Genomic DNA, 21,474 nt, shown 5'->3' on the forward strand with positions numbered 1-21,474 from the left:
AAAACACTAACCTTAACCTTAAATTAATCCATTCACTACACTTCCTCACATTCCGTTCTTGGATGGAACAGAACAAAAGAACACAACATGAAGCAGCAGCAGCTGCCACAGCAGGCCAGCAGATGTATGAATATAGCCAAGCAACCCATCTGCTGAGCCAAAGCCCTGGAAATGCTCTGGTTACCACCAGCCGCCCTTAACCTCACTCCCCTGAGCGGCGCAATCAGATGAGCGAGCGCGGCACCGAGGGCTGCGAAAAGCCCAACTTAGGGAAATTGACTGGAGGATTACACAAATACCAAAATCAGTCATTCTGTACAAATTAGATATTTACAGCCCACATACAACTGTCTAACAGCAACAGAGGCATCTAACAAGAAAGCGCCCATAATGAGGTTGAAAAGCAAGCTCGAGAGCAGCACAATAAATTCATAATTTCATTATGCTTAATAGCAGGAATAGACAAGACTCAGAGAGAGACTACAAGAAAAGCTTTCATTCTCCACGAGGACCAATTTGACTCATGGCTCTGGGCCCACCGCGCTCCAGATTTGCGGGGCGGATGGTAGCAGGGTCCAGACACCAGCTTCATTATGCTCCACCATTGGCTTTGGTGAGGGCTAAGGACCCGAAAACTCAGGGAAGCGAGCTGGTAACCGATGACTATTCTTGTTGGAAGAGACAGAGACCTCTTCAGAAACTAGCCAAAACTGGATGTTACTTTAACAGAAGAAAGTTAAAAATACCCACCAGACCTTTTCAAACCCTGGCAGGACAAAGCAGGACACAGCAGGAGGCAGTGGACTCACTGGAGCATCCTCTGCCTCCTCTGCTAGCAGTACAGCTACCGGCCCTCTCTGCCTCTCTATAAACTCTTTCTGATAGGTTCGGGGTCAGATTAAAATAACCGATTTCATTTGAAGAATGAATGCTTCAACAACCAAAACAGAAAAGTGTTTTTGTTCACTGCTTATTGAATCAACAATCTAATAAAGAATGAATTCACATAAGAAAAATGCCTGAAATCTTAGACATCTTTGGAATTTAACTCATTGATTTCCTCATAAGAGCACATTAAGCATTGTGTGATACTGACCCACTTGGGGCACGGAAGCAAACGGTGAAGACTTCCTAGCGATGCTCTAAACAAACTCGGTCATGAATTCTACTACCATACACTTCTACAAGAATATCAAAAAACCCAACTCCGCTGAGGAGTCCCCCGTGAGACAGATAAACTCTGCTTCTACCTGCCCTGTTCTAACATATTCATAACGCGGAGGAAGCTCTGTTATGGAAGTGTAAACAACATGCCTGCTCACTGTCAGCCCACAGACAGGACACCTGAGAGGGTCTCCAGGTCTGTAGCTTTCAGGTGACAGCTGTCAGCTGATGGCAAAGGTCTCCTCACTCTGCCACTAACTGCCATATATCTTCTGATCTACTTTCTCCAAATACAGAGGTCAGACAAGGGAGACTCAGGTACACATCAAAGCCGTTTTGCTGAAAATGTGCTGGTTTTCCACGGAACGACTAAAAATCCAGAGCAAGGAGTAGAAATCTCCAGTGCCAAATGCAACAAATATTGACAAATTGAATTTGTACCTAACCTAAAAAGCTTAAAAAGTCTGTCTTCATTTACTCAAGGCTCACCCTTAACTTCCTAGGAAATAAACAGTGCAGTGGACTTGCAAATAGCTTAAGCCTGCCATGCAGGCCACTCAGCACGTCTTCTAAGGAAAGTAGTGTCACTTATATGCTCTGGGAAACCCTGTTTCATATCCCAACAGCTTCATTGGCTGGGGCCCACCAAGTGTCAGGAGGAAATGCCACAGCCTGGGTAGATCCTGGCCCCCTCTGGCCCGGGGACAAAGGGAGCACAGAGGCCCCTGGTACCTCTCCTGCAGGACCATGGAGCCCAGGGCATCGCAGAGCCAGCTTGGAGCAGCGGCAGTGGGGTCGGCACTTGCTTTTTATCGCCAAGGGCCCAGCACAAGGGGAAAGGAAGTTGCGCAGGCGTGAGAAGAGACAACACAGAGCCTCGCTGAGAGTAATTATACCAGACACTTGGCTTTGTTCCCCTCCTTCCGGTTCCCTACTCATTCCCATTAAGAATCCACTCCCGGAGGCATCCAAAATGCCAGCATTATATGGTATCAAGTGAGCACGTCGCCCACTGCAGCTGTGACCACACTCAGGTGTGCCCCAGGCAGAGAGGTTCAAAACCTGTGGCTCTGCAGTCGATCAGCAGTAACTGCTAGCATTCAGGCCACCAACGCCACCTTGCTTCTGTTCTGACCCCCAAGATCAACTGGCAGCTGTGCCAGGAAAACATCTAGTAACTACAGTCCATACTTCTGACCAAGACCATCTGAATGCCCAGGTTGCAGCTGCAGTATATGATTTTCTAGTTTTATAAATGTTTAAAATAAAACTCCATTTTGAAGGCTTCACTCTTCTCTACACTCAATGTCTACATTGCCTATGGCTACACATCATTGTCAAGTGGGCCACGTCGAAGAGCCACAGTCAGAAAAAATGTTCACTTTCTAGTAGCCAGAAGGGAGTGAAAAAAATTAATAATTTCCATTTAACCCTTATGAAACCTGGTATGAACCGAAAGAGAGTTCACAAGACGCATGTGCATGGAGGTGACAAGGGACACAAAACTGCCACCTATGAGAACTATCAGCACAGGCAGAAGTACACCACGATGCCAGTTACAGGCTGGTAAGCCCTTCTGGGCCTTCTGCCCCAAGCTCCTCTTCACAGATGAAACACCCTTTAATAGGTTAATGGGACAGAGTGTCTTATAACGAACATTTCAATGACAAACAGTGACGAATGGATAAGATGGCTGCACATGAATAGGGGCAAAGACTGAAGCCAATGCTGGGTCTCCTTTATCCAGAGGAGTCCAGAAAGAAGGCGTCTTCCAACAGAAGCAAATTAAATGCCTTTCGAGAAATTTTCCAGCAGTCTAACTCTTAAGAACAAGCACACAAGAGAACCAAGCAGGGACTGCTGGTAACTTCCCCGGGAATCAACAGGCACACCTAAACAAGTAAAGAGCACAGAGAACCAACAATGAGCTGAGGGGTGGCTGGGACTGCTTGCCCATCACAGACAAAACCATGGGCTCACTGTCACAACATCTCTGAATTTTTTTCAATTAAAAAAAATCAGCAGTGCGAGCAACGCGTATACAAAAAGTCAATGAGAAGTTATAAATATTTAAGAATGTAAAAGGATTTCATTGTAGGGTACTTTTTATTATCTGGTGTCACACTGATTAGTTAATGCAGTGACTTTCCAACCTCACAAAGTTCACCAATTCCTAATTACCCACAATTCTGAAAGCATGACATCATCTGTGCACTTAGGCTTTTGGTTTGGGTTTGGGTTGTTTTGTTTCTTGAGACAGGATTTCTCTGTGTAACAGCACCAGCTGTCCTGGAACTCACTCTGTAGCCCAGGCTGGCCTCGAACTCGCAGGGATCTGCCTGCCTCTGCCTCCCGAGTGCTGGGATTAAAGGTGTGTGCCACCACCGCCCTTCTGCACACTTGAGTTTGAATGCAGTGCCACAATGCTGCAGACTTATTGTCACAGGCATAGACCAGAAACCGAGCAAGGAAACAGGTAAATTCAAAACACCTTTCAGATCCAACTACGTCCCTTAGTTCAACCACGTGGGTGGCAGACCTCTTCCATGAGTGTGCGGCACACCTGGGCTAGTGTGAAGTCGTAGAGTATTTGCTGAGATACGGAGGACTTCTTGGCTGCTGCTAGCTTTGCTTGTGGCTCCAAAGGACCTGAGAAGATGGGCAGAGACTCTGGATGGAGGGAAGCACACATCAGAGTCTCCAAAGCCGTGTCCAGGGACACAGCACATCAGCACCGTCCACAACCCAGACAGAGGCCACTCGGTCACCAAGGGGACAGCACTGTTCAGAGAAGAACGAAATCCGCATGATGACAGGTGGACACACAGAAGATAAAGGGCTCTCTGCTGAGCTTGAATTCAAACTGAAAGCCCTAAACAGAGCCTATGGGCAGCCATCGCCCTACCCTAACACAGCCTCCAACAGCCAGACTGGAAAGAGGAAGTCCAGTGGGGCCAATTCTTGCTGTTGGGAAGGCTTCTATCCAACTGACGAGCATCCAGATGAAGGACTCGGGAAGCGCCTCCCAACAGCATCAGAACATCGGTTCATCACCAGTCAGCTTCAGATCTGCCTTCTGGACCAAGCGGTGCCCTTCCGGAACTCTCTGGCCAAGACCACATTTTCTTCCTCATTTATTTGCTTGGGCACTGCTGACATGCTATGATTGTACTGCCTAAGCCAGCAGCTACTAGCCACATGTTGCCATTTAAAATCATCAAAATTAAGTGAATTTTAAAGTGCAGCCCTTACTCTTACAAACTGCATTCGACTGTTCACCAGACAGTGCACACACACATAGAACACCTCTATCGGTGTGGAAAGGCCGGACAGCAAGGCTGTTCATTTCGTCCCAAAGGCCCTTTCCAGAAAGAGACCATATTGACTAATACCCATCCTTGATCACAAAGGTTTATATTATTTCAAAGGCCAATACCATGCCTTGTGATACAATATGTGGTATTTTTTCCATATGTCCATTTTAACTATACTTCAACCTATAAAATCTCTCCTTTCTCTATTTCCTAACACAGATTTCCATTTTTGATCATTTTAGTCATGACAGGCATAATTCTTAACTATACAGAAAAGTATGTGAAAAGCTGAGAGTTCCTTCTGAAGGCCTGCATTAGTCCAAACAAAGTACTAAAAATAAAACTGGGAGCTGGGCATGGTGGTTCACACCTTTAATCCCAGCACTCAGGAGGCAGAAGCAGACAGACCACTGTGGATTCAAAGCCAGCCTGGTCTACATATCAAATTCCAAGGCAGTGCTACAGAGTGAGACCCTGTCTCAAAAACACCACCAAATGAATGAATGAACAAATGAATGAACGAATGAATGAATCCCATGGAACTGGTTATGGAACTCGCTTGGCAAGTATACAACCCTGGATTTGATCCCCAGAACCACAGAGTAAGTTTTAAACCATAATAAGGATTGCACTGATGGTTTCACCAGATAGGAAGCAATCTTGGTGATGTGAGATGGCAGACGCTCTCTGACACCCTAAGATATTATATATATATATACAATGCTAAGCCAAACAGTGTGGCCCCATCCTCGGCAGCTTGCTGCTCTAGCAAATCCCCTCAAGTATTCTGAACTAGCTCAATTTGCTCACCCTGTCTCAGGTCCATGTGGACCTGAACCACCACTTCCTCTTCATCCTCCTCCTCCTGCTACACGTGAGGCCTCTGTGGATCAGTGAAGGACATAAAATTGGAAGGTGACCTGGTTCTCCCAACCAAGAATGGCCAATCCTCTGTAGTGCTATTGAGTCATTTCTTGCTTCTTGTGAAATCTTTAAAGGCCTTTCCTTGGCTTTCAGAATCCTGTGTAGATGTTTGAGTGTGGCTGGATCAGATGCCCAAATGCACCCCCATTCTGAACTCCTCACAGTCCTTCCTTCTGCCCTAACACTCCCTCTGAAGGATTAACAGCTACCCCTCTGCAACCTGTTTTTCTCTGGCCGCCTCATCCCCTCAAGTGCGGCCTGGCTTCTTTTCCATCTAGGGCTTCCATCCATCTGAAGATGCTTCAGGACTCCCCCCTGGTTTGGAGATCCTCCCTGGTAGGGTCACCTAGCCGAGGTTTACAAAGCACCATGCACTCTGCTTTGTGTTTCTGCGTGTGACTCTTTCTGGAGACAGCCTTGCCATGAGTTGGCTTCTGAGGACAGCACTGGACCTCTGCCTGCTATGCCAAATACAGCCTCAGAGCACCCCACCCCCACCCCCTTCCTCACCCCCACTATGGAATCTGCATATGAATGTTGGGACACCCTGCTCTCAGGCTGTGAGTTTTCCTCCGTCACAGTATGGAGGACCACTTAAAGTGAGAACCAACAATCACAAGTGACACTTGTCTCAGGGAACCAAGTGAGTGATACAATGATAAGGCATTTAAAGGGAAAAAGGTGGTGCTGGCATTTGCAACTGACCAACAATACTGACTTCATCCAAAAAACGTCCCACCCGTTCTTAGTGGTAAACCTGAATGTTTAACAGTCGGTAGGCAGTGGACACCTAAGAGTATTTTACATTTAAAGATATATTCATCTGCTTACTGATCATTTTGGTAAGGAAGAAAATTCAGTTAACAATAGTCCAGCGCTATGTTACATAATGTACTATTTCACAGGTTTCTTGCAGAAACCTTTCAGTTATTTCTACATAACCTTGAGATGCCTGGATTTCAGATGAAAAGTCCCCCCTCCCCCGCCCCCATTAGCTGAGAACTAGTGTTTGCTTTGAAGGAAACAAGTGAGTCAGCACTGGGTAACAACGTATGACACTGAGGACACCTGGTATTTTTTTCTAAATGACCAAAACGATCATATTGCCCCATCCCCAAGTTGTGCCACTCCGGTACAAAAAAAATCAGAAAGTACATCCTTCAGAAAGGCCTTCACACTGCAACTCAGCCTCAACTGTCAGTCCTGCAGCCAGCTCTTTGAAGATAGACCATGAGCAGGCACACAACACCCTGACCTTAGCCCAGCGGCAGCTCGCCTCCTACCATACTAGTAAAACAAATTCAGCATGGTCTTCATGCAACATAGCATGGCCCCAAAAGGCTGCCACACAGTCTGTAACGCCACAGCATTCACCCTTAGGCAGCGCGAGAACTGAGAACACACACGTCTGTGCACGCTGTTGTACTGTGTCCTTGCACGTAAGTAGAATGTGTATCTACTCTATCTGCGCTCCTAACTCTGTAATGTTATCCAAGTAACTTTGATACAGAAGATGGAAGAGCAAACATAGAGGCAGATCCAAAAATATATAAACTTATTAACTAACATATTTAAACCAGGCAGTGGCGGTGTACTCCTTTAATCCCAGCACTTGGGAGGCAGATGGATCTCTGTGAGTTCCAGGCCAGCCTGGTCTACAGAGCAAGTTCTAGGATAGTCAAGGCTACACAGAGAAATCCTGTCTTGAAAAAAAAAAATCATATTTAAGTTGAAGAAAAATTAATTCTAGACTCAACCATCCTGCCAAAAAGACTGAAGGAAGTCTAATTCTATAAAACTTCCTGATTGCTAATTTTACTAAATATTATAAAATACCTGAGATATTATAAAGGCTAACGACACCACATTTGTCGGTCTAATATAAAAAATAACATTAGAAAATATTTTTCTACTCCTTTTTTATCGAGCTACTGGTCTCCTATACACACACCCATCTGCATGCTAAGCTTGCTAACAAATGAGTATAAAACAGAAGAACCAGGGAAGAGGTACCCTGGGGCCACCCTCCGTCCAGGTACCCAGGCATCACAGACTTCTGGAAGGCACCAGAGGCAGGACAGGACGACATGCTAAGGGCAACCAAATGCTCCTGCGGGGAGTGTGGTTTGCTTCTCTTCCTGCAGCTGAACCAGCCACCTGCAATGGCCATTTCCTTTATTCTTTTACACTGAAAAGGTTCTGAAAAGCTGAAACACATTTTTTCCATATTTCAGAGGGAGTTTAAAAGTGTGTGCAACTGGGCTGAGGAGATGGGTGAATCCGTGTTAAGGACACTGGCTGCTCTTCCGGAGGACCTGGCTTCAATTCCCAGCACCCACACAGTGCCTCACCACGATCTGTAACTGCAGTTCCAGAACAGCTGCCACCCTCTTCTGGCCCCTGTGGGCACCACAGATGCACATGGTGCACAGACATACACACAAGCAAAATACCCGTACACCTAAAATAATCTTTAAGATGTAAATGTACTCAATACCACCTGATTTGAAAGGCAGAATCCTCATAGTTTCTGATATACTAATTTTACTAATATACTAATATATTAATATATATATTAATATACTAATAATACTAATATACTAATACTAAGTTTCTGATATACTAATGCCTTAGTCAATGTTCAACTGCTGTGAGCATGACCAAAAAGCAAGTTGGGGAGGATTATTTGGCTTACACTGCAGTCCATCACTGAACGAAGCCAGGACAGGAACTCACACAGAGCAGGAACCTAAAGGCAGGAGCCGATGCAGAGGCCATGGAGGGGTGCTGCTTACAGGCTTGCTCAGCCTGCTTTCTTATACAACCTAGGACCACCAGGCCAAAGGCAGCACCACCCACAATGGGCTGGGTCCTCGCCCATCAATCACTACATAAGAAAATGCTCTAAAGGCTGGTCTGCAGCCTGATCTTATGGAGGCCTTTTCTCAATCAAGGTTTCCTCTTCTCACATGACTATAGTTTGCACCAAGTTGACATAATCTATCCAGCATAACTAAAAACATTCTTTTCCCTATTTAAAAAAACAAACTTTAGGCAACACTACAGATGAAAAGAATTTGTTCTCTTTGCTAGATCAGCATGTATGTGGTGGAAAGCCTTGTCTGTCTTGAATAAACGTGAGCACAATTGCAAGCAAGTACAACAGGGTAGAAAACAGGGGTCCCTCAACAAGCTGGAGGGCTTTCTAGGACCAATTGATGCCTTAGGCACCAGACTAATGCAAAACAGAAATACATAGGAATCATTTAAGATCAGATTTCCAGAGAAGTGAGCAGTGTAACTGCAGACTGAATCATAAAGGTGGGTTGAGACATCTGAAGAACATCTAAGAAAGTGTTTTAGAAAACTGCAGGGAACCTCGGGAGGTTAGATCCATAGCAAGAACAGAGGAAAACATGGCTATGAATTCAATAAGTGAAGCACTCAATTCTTAATTCAAATAAATCGTGTTGACAAGTGAGAGGGAATTAAGGCTAGAATGCAAAGAGTTTCATACCCACTATTTCATAATCATTTCCAAATTTAACATAGCTGTAAAACATCTTTACACCTACATTTACTATATTCAAGTATGTTCTAGAATAATCAAAACTGTCAGTTTTATGCAGCTATACCCGCCTGATGTGTCTTTGGGCCAATTAAATGCTTTGCTCGCATTAGCATGTGATTAAAAAAGCTTTTCTCCACAAGCTCCATATATTTAAAACTTTATATTTTCTAGCATATACAGGCAAGGCTCAACCACAAGATGCCCTCTCTCATTCCACAGAATCGTCTAGGTTTCCTTCCCAAAACAGTTGTGCTGCAGAAAAACTAATTTGATAAAAACACTTTTAATATCTAAGCAAATTCACTCATAAGGTAAATCTGACTTTTTATTACATTGCATTTTGTGACAAACTCTTACTCTTTTTCCATATCACCATGTTATTTTGAAAGCTGACTGTAATAACCTGATTCTACCTCATCTTATTCCCCCCAAAAATCACCGAGCAAGCCACATCTGACTCTGCGCTTTATGGGTGAGTGTACCAGATGACTGAAACTAGGCTGCTATTGTAACTTGTAGGCAAATCTTATGTTTCAGTTTGAAAAGAGCTCTTCCATCTCAAATGTCTACAATGTGTTCATTTTGATCACAGATTAACTTTTAAATACACCTTAAGTTGGCAAGATGGACAGACCTCACTGCAAGAAAAGTTTCATGCAGTGAGCTGAGCTGCCACCAAGGCTGCTGGGAAGTTTCCTAGCTTTATTTTATACTTGGTTTAATAAGAAGATTGCATGAAAAACCAGACACTTATCCGACTTTAAAATACAGACTCCATTGAGACCTCAGACAGCTGCACTCACCCATTTCTAATATTTTATCAAACTTAACTATATGCATCAGCTGCTAATTAAGTTTTTGTACTAAAGATTTGCATTAAAATTCTAAGTTATTATCCTCAGTAATCATATTTATAGCATATCCTACCTAGCCACATTCCAAGTTCCCATCCCAATGTCTACCACATCTACAAATATATAGAATTCTCTACCTCATGCCCGTTTCTCAGAGGTAATTTCAAAAGGTTTCACCATAACACAACTCCAAAGAACCTAAAGAGTTCAGCGGGGTGTGGTGGCACAAACCTTTAATCCTCACTTAGGAGGCAGAGGAAGGAGGAGCTCTGAGCTCCAGAACAACCAGGTCTATGTAATAAGCCTGTCTCAGACAGACAGACAGACGGGAAAAAATAAAAAGGAATGAATATATCTAAAGATTTCTCACTATTTACTTGGTTTCACGCCAATCAAAACCAGTGGCAAAAGCAAACATATCTCAGATGTTCTTCTGTTTGTTTGTTTTGTGTTTTGAAACAGGGTTTCTCTGTGTAGCCCTGGCTGTCCTGAACTCACTACCCTAAATAAAGCAGTGAGACGCTCTAGTAAAAATTCTCACATACTGCTTTGTACTTGAAATTGTCTGGACCACCAATGTCTAGTGACTTGTGCTCGCTACATGCAAATTCAGTGACTACTGCATTTAACCTAGCAGAATCAGGTACCATCCTGCAGATGAATTCAAGTTTTCTATTTCTTTAACTATGATGGAGTCCTGTGCGTTCTTCCTACTGTTCTTTGGATAAATGCCCCTTTTGAAGGTTAAGCTGAGACTGTGAGCTGCATTTTGATATTTCTTTCATTGCAAACCATTTCAATATCCCCTGCTGTGCCTCTAAATCTGCCCAACGCCTCCCCTAGGTGGGCATATTACGGAAGGGCTGGGCACGCCAGAATCGGCCATCTTCTAACGTCTCACTGCACTGCAGACACAGGAGCACAGGAGCAGCCGGGCTGTGCTGACGACCCGGGGCAGGAACTGAAGAGGGAATTGCAACACCACTGTTTCTGCTAATCCTATGCCGTTCTGAAGAACTGCACACTCCGCTACCTTTCTAACTTATGCTTGTGTAATCCCCTGGCCTGGCCTTCCCAAACCTAGGGAGGAGAGGAAGCAGAGCTGGGGTGTTTCCCACCAATAGGGCCAAAGAACCCAGCAACCTTCTACCCACATTCTGAGGCACCCGAAAGAGAAGTGCTGGGCAAGAACTCTCCAACTGAGCTACATCCCCAAGCTATTAAGGAAAAAAAATCTAAAAACTCAAGTTCTTCTGCCACACTTGCTATACAGCCAGAGCTTACCAGTCACATGCCTACCGCCACTGAATTAAGTGGAGAAAATACAGAAGTTTTCCATCCAGGTGTAAAATTCACAGCCGAGAGCTGTGGGGTTAAGGCATGTGTTCACAGTGTGCAAAGCTCATGGTTCAGTGCTCAACACCAAAAGGTAACAAAAGAAACATTTCGGCAATGCCAGGCTGGAAGCCTACCTAAGCCCGAAGAGCACACAGGACGATGGCCAAGGCAGAGAGCTGAGGAAGCCACCACTCTTCCCCATGGCTGAAGGGAGCAGAGCACACTCAGATGTCCACACACACACCAGGGAGACTTCTGTGGGGGGCGGGGGCTCTAATCCTTCCTGAATTCAAGAAGCCATTGCCAAGGTCTTGTGCTATGGCTGTAGAAAGACAAACTTCGGAAAAAATAACAGTGCTAATGCGCGGAGCCCAGGTTAGGGGACGTGGGGTTTAGTGTAAGGCAGGAGCCAGGAAGATCACCTTGACACTGAAGAGGAGATGGGAAAGCCACAACCATGCTCCCTGACTTCTGGATGACTGGGATTCTGGCCTAGGTGAGTGAATGGTTAACATCGTCACTCACTAAACTGTGGCGCGTGAGTAGGAAGAGAGATACCAGGCAAATGCGCAGAGCTGTCCTGTAGACAGGGTAAGGTGAAAGTAAAATGCTAATCAGAGAAGGTGGAGCAGAAGACACTGCTCCTGCTCTCCACCCTCAGGCGGAAGGCAGGGTCTTAAAGGAGGAGACTGTCAGAGAAAAAGCCCAACAGTGTCCTGCCGTGCAGGTGAGGAGACAGCACACAGGACAGAAGCTGACACAAGAATAAAGAGAGTTCTGCAGGCTCCAACAGCACCAAAAAGAGAAATGGGCAAGGTGGGGCTCTCGCCTTGCTGAGAGTCAGTAACTATTCCGGGCAGTTAATACCCAGTTGTGGGTCCCAGTGAAGACTAAAGATTGCTTCTAACAGCTGAGGACAGAAGGCTGATCAAGAACTAGCATTTGTCTGCTCAAAAGGAAGACATGGGGCTGGGTTCAAATCAAAGCCACACGTGACCCTGGGATGCTCCTCTGCCTTCTGTGGGCGTCAACACAAACGGGACCGATAACAGTATTTACTTCGGAAGAACGAGGAGGGCTGGGCGCATTAGTGCTCGAAACACAACAATGCCCAGCTTGTGGTAGGTACTAAAAGCATTGTTAGGTAACACATGCCAGCACAGAAGGCAAAGGCGGGCAGCAGCCACCAAGGAGGAAGGACAGGAAGGCAAGGCCTGAAGCCGAAGAGGACCGGCCGGAAGTCTGTCATACACAGTTGGCATGGTAAACTCAGAAAGAAGCAGAGGGGCTCTGTTTGAAGAGACTGTAGACCAGACATGGTGGCACCTGTCTGGAATCCCAGCATTCAAGACAGACATGAGGATCTGGGTTCAAGGCCAGCCTCGGCTATATTTGTGAGTTTGATACCCATTTGGGTTGAGAAGCTTTGACTTGAAAAAGCAGGTGGAGGGAAGGGCCAACAAAGATGAGAGAGAAGAGGCAAGGAGACAGAACACTGAACCACACTGAAGGCACGTGACCAGACCTTCTAGGACCTTCTTTGGTTTCTTTTTTGGCTTTTTGAGACAGCATTTCTCTGTGTAGCTCTGGTGCCTGTCTTGGATCTCACTCTGTAGACCAGGCTAGCCTCGAACTCAGAGATCCGCCTGCCTCTGCATCCCGAGTGCTGGGATTAAAGGCGTGTGCCACCACCGCCTGGCTTCTTCTTTGGTTTCTAAAGTGCTGTTAAACAGCCTGCCCCTAATTCTTGAGGAAGAAATCAGACTGTGTAAAAGACCTAACACAAAACCCGGTACATAATCAGCAGTCAGCATGAACAAATACTTCTGTGCTTTGACCTGAAAAGAAAATCGGTTTTTAAAATGTATTTTTACTGTACGTATTTGGGTCTTCTGCCTGCACATATACATACATGCACACCATGTGTGTACAACGCCCACTGCTTCCTCAACTGCAATTACAAATGGATGTGACTGGAAGGTGGCTGCTGGAACTAAACCGGTCCCCTCTGCAAAAGCAGCCAGTGCTTGGCCTCTGCATCCCTAACCTGATAACCGCAGAGAGGCGAAATGTGTCATTCTGGCTGTGGGCCTTGATCCACTGTCACGGTCTCTCGGCCTCCAGGTCTTGTGTGCCGCCTGCAGAGGGCAGAAAAAGGGCCACTCCGAAGACGCCAATGGGGGTTGGTTCTTGGTTCTTTTTTTTTTTTTTTTTTTTTTTTTTTGGTGTTTTCGAGACAGGGTTTCTCTGTGTAGCTTGGTGCCTTTCCTGGATCTCGCTCTGTAGACCAGGTTGGCCTCGAACTCACAGATCCGCCTGCCTTTGCCTCCCGAGTGCTGGGATTAAAGGTGTGCTTCACCACCGCCCGGCAGGGTTTGGTTCTTTTAGTTGTTGTTTTGTTTGTTTGTTTGTTTGTAAAACAGGATCTCACTGTGTAGCCCTGGCTGTCCTAGAACTTGCTACACAGACCAGGCTGGCCTCCAACTCACAGAAATCTATCTGCCTCTGCCTCTGCCTAAATTCTGGGATTAGGATTAAAGGCGTGCCCCACCATTCCCAGCTAACCTGCCTGAGAGAGTTTGTGATGGAAATACTCTGACAGCAATGAGATAACTTCTAAAATTCACACTGCTAGACAATTTTTAAAAAAATAAATTCAAGAAACAATAGATAAACTGATAAAAAGTGACTATACAGACATATCAAATGCATATTATATCAGTTCAGTGAAGCTTCAGATAGTGGGGTTTGTTTGGTTGGTTTTGTGTGTGTGTGTGTGTGTGTGTGTGTGTGTGTGTGTGTGTGTGTGTGTGTGTGTGAGAGAGAGAGAGACAGAGACAGAGACAGAGAGACAGAGAGAGAGATTGTGTATGTATAAACACTGTGTGTGTGAGAGAGACAGAGACAGAGAGACAGAGAGACAGAGACAGAGAGAGAGATTGTGTATGTATAAACACTGTGTGTGTGAGAGAGACAGAGAGACAGAGACAGAGAGAGATCGTGTATGTGTAAACACTGTGTGTGTGGATGCAGGCTGTGGCAGTCAGGAGAGAGGACTGAACCCCTGGCACTGTAAACCGTTAGCTGCCATGTGGGTTCCGTTCCCCTGCAAGAGCAGTGAGCACTCGTTAACTGCTGAGCCCCCTCCTCCAGCCCTGAAGCTTCAGTCAGTAAAATTACTAAACTACTACTAGTAATTCTGATGTAATCCTTCCTGAAAGTACATCAGCACCTAGTTTTTTACTAGGCAGATTGTACTTCTGGGGTTAAGTAAACCCCTTCTCAGACTGCATTCTCTTAGGACCCTATGAAGAGGCAGCGAAGGGACCCTGGACCTACAAAAAAGGAAGTAGGGCCACGGACACTTGTTGGCGGAGGATCTGCGGGCCTCCTTTGTACGTGGGACCTGAGACAGCAGGACCAGCTGGGGCGCCTTCTGACCGACCAGAGCGAATGCACGGGCAGCCATGCCCCTCCCTCCACGGTCACCAGAAACACAAGTGTTCCTGCCCAGCTGCAGGCCTTGCACTCAGGGTTCGGAACACAACTGCTGTGAAGATGGGTTAGGCACTGTGGACACCTCCCCATAAGAATGCTCAGGACCATAAGGACAAGACATAAACAAATTTCTACCATCCACTGTGGTTGTCTAGATGGTCGACCTTGGGGCTCTTTGTTCCTCTGAATTCCTGACTGCGCAGGTGCTAGAGACAGCTCTCAGCAAGAGCACAGGAAACTCCAGCCCCCAAACCACCCTCAGCATCAGCATCTACGACCTTACTGTCATGAGAGACTCTAACTGGTTCCTTGAACATCCCCATCCCTTACAGCCCACCATCAGTGTGTTTCCCCACATCTGGAATCTAGAGCCTGCTCCTGGGGTCACATTTGCAGGGTCTGGGAACTGGAACCCACAGTCCCTTCCCTGGGAAGCCCCGGCTGGGAGCCCCTGTAGGGCAGCTCCTACCAGCTTTTACCCTCAGCACTTACTGGCAGTGACTAAGATAAAGCAGGGGTGGACATCCTGTCCAGGGAATAAAAAGTCACAGTCCGCGGTGCCAAAGGAATGACTCATCAGTTAAGAGAACCAGGCTTCAGTTCCCAGCACACATGGTAGCTCACAACTATATGTAACTCGTGTTGAAGGGGATCTGACGCCCGCCCTGTTATGATTATATAGGCACCAGGTTCATGTGTGGTACACATACTTACACGCAGGCAAAAACGTTCATGCACATAAAATAAATCTTTAAAAGATAATAAATAGTCCTTTTCAACAAATAATTCACCAAAACTTGAGCTTCTAGCTTTTGAGACAGAAAGGCAAACAGGAAGTCCTTCAGGGCCAGATCAGCACACCATACCCTTTGTTTCTGAATCCATCCCAAGGCTGTGGCCAAGATGACTGCCATCATTTGACAGAGCTCAGAGCCACAGACCACTTCCAACATGGGTCCACGACTTAACACCAGCATTTTCTCATCTTTGGTTTTTACTGACCATTGCCAAAAGTTAAGTCTATAAATGCTCAAGTTCATTTATGAAATCACTGCCTCTCAAAGATTAATGTTGTCCAATTGTGACATCTCATCGACACTTTAGAAGAGCTTAAAATAGTCACCAAGAGAAATGAAAACAGAGCTTTATCACAGCTGGCGGGGCGGGGAGCCAGGCAGTACCCAGATCCCAGGGAGACCATGGGGATACGGCAAAGGCTCTGGCCCACACCAACCGAGGAAGCTGCCTGTGTCACAGCCAGCATTCCACTGCCTCCACAGAAAGGCTGCTCGGAAGAGACTTCACCAAACTGTCACGGCACCACTAACTGGCACCTTGCCCACAGCAGTCGTCCACAGATGTTCTCTCCCATCATGCACCAGCCTTACCACACTTGTTTGACAATGCTCACTCCCAGGTTAGCCCCATGAACATGCCAACTAGCCTATACCGGAGCCGGCAGCTCAGGAGAGGCAAGCGTCTTTACCCATGACTAGAGTCTTCTGATGCACCAAACACCAGGCAGGGCAGGAGGACAGCTCAGTCAGCGAAGCGTTTCACAAGAATGAGGACATGGATGCAGTCCCCAGCACCCACATTTAAATAAGAGAGAGACAGAGACAGAGAGAAGAAAAGAAAAAGAAAAGAGGAGCCAGTGTGAGGGGGCTCCTAGGACAAAGGAGCCTGCCACCCTGATGACCTGAGTGTGATCCCTGGAAGTCACATGGTGCAAGGAGAAAACTGACTCCTCCAAGCTGTCCTCTGACCTCACACCCATGCTGTGGCAGGCATGTATACACACACACAAGTAAATAAATGGAAAAATTAAAACCTAGTGCTAAAGAGGCAGAGATGGTGGGTCCCAGAAGCTCCCTGGATAACCAGCCCAGGCTGTTCTGAGTCTCAGGCCAACAAGAGACACTGTCTCAAAAACAAGGCAGACAGATCCTGAAGAGTAACACCTCTGGTGTCCTCTGGCCTCCATCTGCATGTACACAGATAAGCATGTGAACCCCAAAACACATGTCCACCCACATTCACGAAAGAATCAAACAGTAGGGTCGAGGGTGTAGTTCAATGATGGAGCATTCGTCTAGCATACAGGATGCAAGGCTTCAAACTCCAGCCCTGGAGAAGGAAGGGGGTGGGGAGAGAGAAGAACCATACATGAAACATGATACTCTGCAAGGCCAGAGCCTGGGTTAACCAGAAAGGACAAGAAGCTGCAGGGTAAGATACACACACACACACACACACACACACACACACACACACACACACACACACACACACACAGAGCGAGAGCGAGAACCATTATCCCACTTGTGAAGGGGATCCAATACTTCCCAAATCTGTGAACCACAGAACACGAGAGACTAAGAATTTATTGGGTGACCTCCTGAAGAAAAAGTGTGAAGGTAGGTGCTGTGTTCAAGGTCAGCCATCAGTCAGGAAAAGAGCCCAATCCTGACTCAAGAGACCAGAGCTTGCTCCACACAGGAATGGATTCACTGTGATAATGTCCCTGAACATGGAGCATATGTCCACACAGTTGACAGTCTGGCAACCAGAGCCTCTCAGACTAAACAACTGTATTTATGCACAATTGCAAAATGGCTAACAGACATGTTGAGGCCATCCAGTCTTGAAACAGTGCGTGGCAAGGCTCGCTCTGCTAAAGCCTCCAACTCAAGGGACACTGTGACAACCTTCTACCCACTGGCAGGAGACTGCACGTGGGATCGTTTCTCCAAGGGCACTGGCTCCAAGAAACAGCATTCATTCTAATAAGGCTGGTGTAGCAGCCAGCTGCCCCACGAGAATGTTCCTCTTTGACTTGCAATGCACTCACGCCCTTGAGGAGCCGTCCACACTCCAGACCTCCCCTATTCTAGACCTGCAGTCTTCCAGTGGCTGTCAGGAGCCATTTGGTTCAAGCAGACTGAGAAGTAGACTGTACGACTGAAGGCAACCTTTTCTCTAAGAACACCATTGTCACTTGAAGACAAGTGACTGACAAACTATGGTTCTGCAGACTTAAGTATTTGGCAGGCGTTACAGAAACGAACGAAATAATCTGTCACTTCAAGCAAAACAATTGACAGCTTTGTTTGCCAATGATAAAATCTGAGCATTCAAGCAAAAATCAAAATTTTGGAAAGCCAGTATCTACTGCTATGAACCTGACAGTTTTCCAATAGCTTTTAAAAGACTTTTCTGGTTTTTAAAATACAGTGTAATGAAATGCCAGTGTTTGAATGGTTTATGGAATTCACTGAACCAGTATTTTCCAAACAACCAATGAATGATACTACAAACCAGAATGGATTTAAAAAGCATGCACTTTGAAGGAGCTGGAGAGTCAGAAGCTCAGCAGTTAAGAGCATGCGCTGCTCTTCCAGAGGATTCGGGTTTGCTTCTAGGCACTGACATGACAGTCTACAACTGTCTGTAACTCCAGTTCCAAAGGATCCAATTCCCTCTTCTGGCCTCCAGCAGCACAGGCATGCGCAAGGTACATACGCATATATGTGGGCAAAACACTCATACATGTAAAAAATAAAATGTTAAGACACATTCAAAATGAATGCACCACTAAGGGTTAGTGAACCTAAGCTGAGAAATTACACTGATCAGATTTAGTTTTCAAATTGCAACTACCTTTAAGAAACTGCCCTCATTTGGGTTTTGTTTTGGGGTGGGGGGTTTGCTTGTTTGCTTGCTTGTTTGTTTTTTCGAGACAGGGTTTCTCTGTGTAGCTTTGGAGGCTGTCCCGGAACTCGCTCTGTAGATCAGGCTGGCCTTGAACTCATAGAGATCCACCTGCCTCTGCCTCCCAAGTGCTGGGATTAAAGGCGTGCGCCACCACCGCCCGACAGGTTTGTTGTCGTTTTGGCATAATATGAAATTATAGGTAAAGCCCACTAACTACTTCATTCCACTGGGCATGGGATGGCTAACTGAGCCAGGTGGATAATTGGAGCCCAGGACTTCAAGACCAGCCTGGGCAAATCGTGAGATCTCTGCCTCAAAAACATGTTTTAAATCTTAAAAGTCCTTTCTCCTCCTCCTCCCTCTCCTCCTCCTCCTCCTCCTCCTCCTCCTCCTCCTTCGTTGTTTGTTTGTTTGTTTTTTGTTTTTCAGACAGGTTCTCTCTGTATCGCCCTGGCTGTCCTGAAACTCGATCTGTAGACCAGGCTGGCCTTGAACTCAGAGATCTGCCTGTCTAGCCTGGCTTTAAAAGTCCTTCCTTTTCAATTACATGTCCATATAAAGCCATACCTGGTTCATGTGCTTCAACCAAAACAACAAATGACAGCATACCAAGTATACAAGTATCTCTGAACTCCACTGCCTGGGCCAGGCATCAGAGAGATTTAAAAGAATATGAAGCAATCTATTTGTCTTCATTCAACTTTTGTTTTTAAAAACAACTATTATTTTTCACAAAATATTATTTGGGAAATTTACAATCTGATATGGTTATATTTACTTTGGAAAATAATTGCTTTTCTCAAGTTACTTCAATTAACAGTTAATGGAATTAAATGTTTTAAAATAAATAGCAAAATTGCTAGGTTTAATGTGTAAAATAATAAATGTCAACAGACAAGACTCACAAAAGCTCTTTGGGGCTTAAGGGTATACAGCAGGCTTGAGAGGCTCACTGAAGACCCAAAGTACTTGATGACCAGCATCGCTGACCAACATCATTGAAAATGCAGCGTGCCTCCAATTTTACTTGTCTAAGTATACATACATATATACATTGTCTAATATATATTGTCTATGTATATATACATGTATGTGTGTACATACATGTATATATACACATACCTATATACATATATACACATACACAAACAAATACATCTATTTTAGGTGTGACAAAAAATAACAAACATTTTTTAGCACAATGCCTGTATAAAAGCAGGACCACACTTAGGTAACATTAGAGGCTCTGTAACTTCCATTCCAGTCACAAAGACATACAGACATCCCTAACAGAGGAGGATCCAAATATGGAGCCACTGGCTGTGATTTCGGCTGCCAAGCCAACATGCGTACTTCCAAGAGAAGGTAAAAGAAGCTTGGAGTCCTAGAGGCCAGTAAAGGAGACAGCAGACAGGACCTGGTGAAAAAAGGAGACAGCAGACAGGACCCATTGAAGAAAAGGAGACAGCAGACAGGACCCAGTGAAGAAAAGGAGACAGCAGACAGGACCCAGTGAAGGAAGGAAGGAGACAGCCAGACAGGACCCGGTGAAGGAAGGAAGGAGACAGCAGACAGGACCCGGTCTTTTACTTTGTGGTTTACACTAAAATACTTCGGTGCTCAAGCTCATTTTTTCTTTCCTTTGGAAAAAAATAATGATGCATTCCCTGCCCCACCAGTCTGCTCTGTACAAAGAGCAAAGGAGGTCCAAATGGATTTCTTTGTGCATTTGTTTTAACAATCCTACGAGATAAACCGATAAATATTATCCCCATCTCACAGATGGTGAGACTGTGGCTCCTAGAGTATAAATCACTCCTGCAGCCGGTGGTAAAAATGCCGCCATCTTCTGAGCTCTTGCCTGAAACCTCCTCAGCGTACTACCTGGCAAGGTGGCCTTCCACATGCCGTATGGCGCCTGCAGCATCAGCACCAGTGGAGACTGTTGGAACCGCAATGCCACACGCCTGCGCAGACCACCTATATCTGAAACCCAGTCCATGTTTGATGAAGGAGTCTGATGCTTGAACCACTGGCCTAGAAACAATAATGCTTGAGGCAGGCACCCATCTGCCCTGGTCGTGTCTCCAACGAATCTCTGCCAGAGCTCCGCACTCAGTCCCACACAGAGACTGGAACAGAAACTGCCTCTCACAGTTTTAGAGGCAGACTGGCTAAGGTCAAGGTGCTGATCGGGTCAGTTTCACTCTCAGGCAGCCATCTCACTGTGTGCTCGTGTGGCCTCTTCTAAGCCAGGAGAAAGAAAACTCTGTTCTGCGTATCTTAAAGGACACCGTCATCCTGGATCAGGACCCTATTCTTGTCTTCATTTTACTTTTAGTGCATTCCTAAGAGCCTGTCTCCAAATACAGCCACACTGGGGACGAAGGCAACCTTTAGTATACAAAGCAGAAGGGATGTACAGCTGGATCCGTAATGCTAACCCCAAGTCTGTGTTCGGGCTACCTGCTAAGGCAGATGCTGCCAGTCCCGGACTTCACCTGCACAGCCTGTGACGCAGAGGAACAAAGAGAAAGCATCCTCTTTGCAGAGCAGCAAGTGTCAAGGGAATCCCAGGGCTGAGAGACATCCAGTGCGGTTAGACAGGACTCAGGAGAGTCACTGCAGCAGAGGTCACTGAGCAGTGACAGTGTTCCAGGACCATCACAAACACAAGCCTGTTTACCCCTCACCCCCTCCATTACAGGAATGGAGACTGTGAAGTGTTGAGAAACCTGCTAAAACGCCACTGCTGGTGAGCAAAGGTGTGGAACTCCCCGCAAGACTGAGACCACTCTCTTCCCAAATGGAACGTCTGCCCTTCAGTCAGAGTGATTACCGAAGCTGGCACAGTGATGGAGAGGATGGGCCTTGGGAAGTATGAAAGGCCAAGAACATTTGGAACAATTCTCAGTGTCCCTAACAAACTGGTCAAGAGCACTGATGTTCAGAGTTGATGGGTGCAGAAAACAGACAGGTTCTACACCACTTTCAGGAGTGTGAACTGGTAAGTCCCTTTCCAGGGCCAATCCAAGCACTCAGACTCAGGATGAACACAGACACACAGAAAAATATTAAGGCATTTCATAAGCAGTGT

General features: G+C 45.9%; 1 protein-coding gene across 5 annotated transcripts in view; it reads right to left on the reverse strand.

The window, feature by feature from the left end:
* Chd7 (chromodomain helicase DNA binding protein 7) overlaps window positions 1–21,474 on the reverse strand; it is a 183,986-nt gene that overhangs the window by 125,187 nt on the left and 37,325 nt on the right. The gene's annotated exons all lie outside the window — the stretch shown is intronic.

This window comes from Peromyscus maniculatus, chromosome 2 (genome assembly GCF_049852395.1).
Source record: "Peromyscus maniculatus bairdii isolate BWxNUB_F1_BW_parent chromosome 2, HU_Pman_BW_mat_3.1, whole genome shotgun sequence".
NCBI classification, from domain to species: Eukaryota; Metazoa; Chordata; class Mammalia; order Rodentia; family Cricetidae; genus Peromyscus; species Peromyscus maniculatus.